The sequence below is a fragment of the Triticum dicoccoides genome, chromosome 3B (genome assembly GCF_002162155.2).
Source record: "Triticum dicoccoides isolate Atlit2015 ecotype Zavitan chromosome 3B, WEW_v2.0, whole genome shotgun sequence".
Lineage (NCBI taxonomy): Eukaryota > Viridiplantae > Streptophyta > Magnoliopsida > Poales > Poaceae > Triticum > Triticum dicoccoides.
The window spans coordinates 856,741,345-856,746,068 of record NC_041385.1 but is presented as its reverse complement, the minus strand read 5'-3'; the positions used below and the strand labels follow the sequence as shown (position 1 = coordinate 856,746,068).

The 4,724-nt window shown below is 48.2% G+C and overlaps 1 long non-coding RNA gene across 2 annotated transcripts; it reads right to left on the bottom strand.

Moving 5' to 3' along the window:
• Positions 1–2,559: 2,559 nt before the first annotated feature.
• LOC119282718 lies at positions 2,560–3,451 on the bottom strand. 2 transcript variants are annotated; one of them, XR_005138843.1, is made up of 3 exons: positions 3,356–3,451; positions 3,091–3,270; positions 2,560–2,764 (listed from the first exon to the last, which is right to left on the bottom strand). It is a non-coding gene; the product is annotated as an uncharacterized LOC119282718 (long non-coding RNA). The 2 variants fall into 2 exon arrangements; XR_005138842.1 differs by having other exon boundaries at positions 3,091–3,277; positions 3,356–3,441.
• Positions 3,452–4,724: the final 1,273 nt, after the last annotated feature.

The following is a 4,724-nucleotide window of genomic DNA, read 5'->3' as shown; positions in this document are numbered from 1 at the left end:
GTAGACGATGGTTGCGTCAGCGGTTACTCGGGCAAGGTGCGTGCAAGGGGCATGGCAGCGATGCCGGTAGCGAGTGCCATAAGCTAGTGTGCTAGTCGATGTTATCGACAGAGGAAGGTACAGACGACGGCGACAGAATGGCCTAAACTGGGTTTTTTCTCGACTCGACTGAAAATATACGACCCCCAATTTATTTATGCAATGTTTAGGCACACCCTCTCTCTGTGCAACGAGGCATATCCTTTTAACCTACCGATAAAGACCCTATATGACTTCAGCATGATCCTTCCTAGGCATGGCCACCGTTCATTTTCCGTCGCACCAACAAGGTCGATGCGATTGGTGGCCTCACATGGCTCACATCGGCCTCACGAGTATCCGGTGATAGCGAGATACAAGGGAAACACATTGGAAATACTAGTAAGCCTTATATGGTTCTATCGAGTTTTCTGGAATATTTCTATTGTTCAAGATTATTGGTGTGTATTTGAAAAAACAATATCAGGAAAGTTTATTGCAAACAATGGTGGTTGCAATGAATCTTATTGGTTTTTCCAAACCCTTGGAATTCCGTAATTGTAAGTTTTGGACCTCATTGTATTTCAGAATATGCTGATATTTTTCGTCGTTATTTTTGTGGGAGATTTCATTCGCTTCCCTTTCTTTTTTTAATTTCAAAATGAGGGTTCTATTTCCTAGACACAGTACTTGACAATAACAATGCTCGCCCCAACTCTGTTTTTGTGGAAACGGATCCTATGTGTACTCTACAAAGCCAATCGGTTTGTGTTTTTTTTCTCTAAAATGGAGGCAAAAAAATTGCCTCGTCTATTAATTAAAAAGATGAGAGTTGCTCGGTTAGTAAACTTAAAACCGAGCAGAAACATTCACAATCCGCTGAGCGGTACACATAAGATACCCCGCACTCCACTGTAGAGTAAGCCTTGTCGAGATAGCATATTGATGCCATTGTCTTCACTTCTCCTTGAACAAGCATCATATCATCCCTTCCCTTCGAGCAATGGACTCTGACTTCACCATAGACGACTGTCGACTTAACCCAGACCAAAGAGGTCATGCAAAGCCATATGAAGCTCAATCGTGAACACTCAGTCACCCCACAACGGGGACATCGCAACTTCGATTCTGATGTAGAGCCCCGAAGGAGAACAATGCATGGTTGGCGTTACAGAAGATCGTTGAACAGACCGCATGTTGCCTGTCATCGTTGCCACCAAGGCCCTGCCATCGCAGCTCCGACATCACCACAACAAGCAGGCGAGACAATCCTGCAAACAAGTTGGAGAAGAACCAACTATCACGACCATTGCCGCGACTCCGACATCGCTCAGCCCCCACCATCATTGCCATAGAAGCCCCAACACCATCACCACCGTTAACCACCAGCCGCCACCGCGACAACTTCCCACATCCTCACTCATTGACTGGTCCCGTCGGCCAGTGACCGCTCCAAGAATGATGCCTGAAGGAGAAGTATCGTGCATAATGCCACCATCGTCCAGTCTCGATAGACCACAGGTTTTCGCGCGAGTGGTCCATGCAGAGAGCAAGCACCACAACTCATTGATGTCTCCAAGAAGAAAGCAGCGCCCGAAGTGTTGCTGCCGCCCGCCTCGGTTAGGAGCCAAGGCAAAGCTTTCACCCGTCGTTGCTTCACTCTCTGTCTGCCCGAGCCACTGCATTGGCCGGTCCATTCGACTGCCCACACCACCACATGACCAGCCAACCCTAGCACGCCGGAGCACAAAGCGACACCACTCCGGCAACATGACAATTCTACTACCAAATACTGCCACCACTGCCCCGTCAACCAGACTTGGGGTCGTCCCCTTGCATCCTCCCACCCCGCCTGCCGCAACAAGGAGCCGCCTGAGCGACAACTCGTCAGATCAGGAGATGTCGCGCCCGACCATGTGCCCAACTAGACCATAGTGGCGCGCGTTGTCGCGCCCGTTTATTTTGGCAATAAAATGATAGTCATTTTTATCAATGTATATGCAGAGGCGCCAAATATGAAAGTGAAATTTTCATGGGGCTACTTCTTTGTCAATAAAAAATGTGTATTGTTGTTGCGCCCCAAGAACAAACGGTAAAAAATATTCAAGAAAATTTGGACAGTATAATGGCATGACATCACTGTTCGGGGGAATTATTTAGATTAAAAACCGATCCGCTGACATGCAAATTCTTTTTATATGTAACAAATAATGATGATGTTTCCTTGAACCATCTCAAAATAAGAATTCTGATAAACTTATGTCCTTCGCTAGTGAACCCATATACACACATGAATTTTAGCATTTTCATTAGTAGCACACGGTGTAAATTGTGTCCGCAACTATTTAGAAATTTAATTGCAGAGCGGTGCTTGTTTTGCCCTTCTTTTTCGCTGTATCAACATAACTCTTAAGCAAAAATTACATCATGCAATTTAACTTATTTTCCGATGTAAATTAGCAAGCTCTTTTAGTCCGATTAGTCAAACTGACGACATCATCAAGTTGTAAGTGTTGAAGTATCTAAGCAGAAGAAAAAACATAAAGGACAATAATATCACGTAATAGCATGCTGATCGGAAACAAAACATGCCGCCTTGCAACATCATGTCAATATTGTACGTCTTCCTCAAAATGATAATGCATCATATAATTTATACATGCAATCCACTGGTGCTACCAGATCTAAATAACTCCATCTTGTATTGAGCTAATTTGAAAGCAGTAGAGGTCCAGGAAGGCGTAATCTGAAAGTTACATGGTATGAATTGTCAGATGTGAAACAATTAAATAAAATTTTGAAACAACCAGGAACAAGTATCAAACACCTTTTCATGCACTAACAATGATACTCTTTGGATAGATAATCAGAAAACAAATAGGTAGATGAGGTATCATGCTGTGCTAATCTTGTACGTAACGTTTGGTCTAGAATCTAAACTATAGCTACAATTCTGGACAAGACACATCGTCCTATCAGTTATAGAATTGGAGCAGTTACAGGAAATCGGGAAAGGGAGCAGGATGCCAATTCCACATTGATGGATCTGCAAGGTTGAAATGTAGATCGGACCTGCAGCGAGGAGGCGACATGGGTTGTGGAGGAGCGCCTCACTCAGGAGCAGCCTCCAAAGGCCCACTTAATCGTCATCACCTCTCCTCTGCTCCATTGGGCAAGTCGCCCACCACCGGACGCTGCTACCATTGGGGCTTCACGCCCGCCATGGCCGTCCCCTCTTCACAGCTCACCAATCTGTCAACTAAGAGCACACATATTCAGTTGGGAGTAGAAGAAACAAATCAACAAAAGATGAACTTCAAAATCGTTGGAGAATGACCTGGGAGGAGTTGAAGCCGCGAAAGGGGTGAGGATGGAACAGCCGGATCCAGGAGACTATATGGACGCCAAACATCACAGATCGGCATGGAAACTGACCCGCAATTACCCACCGCCCCCAAAAATGGCGCGCGATCAATTAAAGTCATGTAGCGACATTTGATTTTCCTCCTGAATCTCCGGGGCATGGAAACTGACCCGCAATTACCCACCGCCCCCAAAATGGCGCGCAATCAATTAAAGTCCTGCAGCGACATTTGATTTTCTTCCTGAATCTCCGGCTACTGAACTTCAATCGACAGCGACGGTTTGCTGCTTTTATATCACGGCACCATGGGGTAGCCCCACCACGCCCCGCGAGACCCTCTTGCCCACGCCTCGTTTTTTTAGGCAGAAGCCCTCGCCTCGTACCTGCTGCTTTGCCACGATGCGTGCGTATGCGATGGATGATTTCCCTTTTTTTACTTGCGACAAAGCGATGGAAATAAATGGGATAACACGAGCCCAGCAGGCCCAAACAACAGCAGATCGCTGATTTTGTTGCGGGAGCATCGGCCCAGTCCGTTTAGCGCTGCCAGCAGAGTGGAAAGTGTATCCAACGGCCAAAAACACCTAGAATTGCAGATCCGACGGTTGAGATGCTAATAGTCTGAGAGGGCTGGAAAAGTGTTCGGTTGTAATGTATCTAAATAGCCCGTCGCCATCACCTCAATGTCTGCAAACCTTAGCCCAGGACGCCAGATCCGCGCCGGAGGACGACTACGCCCCGGAGCCACATGCACACGCTATCTTAGAGCCATTGCATCGCCGGATCATGCACAGAGTAGCCGCAGGAGTCCGCCCCGCGCCCGCACACGTGTCGCACCTCGTCGCCGCCAGATCCATGCGACCTTGGACAGATCCATGCCCAGATGCCTCCGGTTCACACCAGTGCACCTAGCCGTGCCCAGCGTAGCATCTCACCCGCGCACTTCGTCGACGCTCGGACCAGGGCGCCAAATATGCACGGCACGTGGTCATCGTGAACACCCTGGTTGGATCCGCACCTTTGTGCACCAGGGCGGCCAGTCACGCCGCTCTGCATGCCTGAGCTGCACACCCGCGCCCCTACTCAACTGAGCCGCACCATGAAAATCTGAAGGCTTGGATTGCCAAACAATGGATCAATCACACTCCGCCTTGCTAGCTAAAACGCCGACCGCCATATTACACTAGTAGGAAAAGGGTCTATAGTCCCGGTTCTAACATGAACCGGGACAGATGGGCCTTCACGTGGCCGGTGCGCCGAGCCTAGGCAGGAGGGCCTTTGGTCCCGGTTGGTGGCACCAACCGGGACCAAAAGGCATCCATGCGTCAGCATTTCAGGGGCT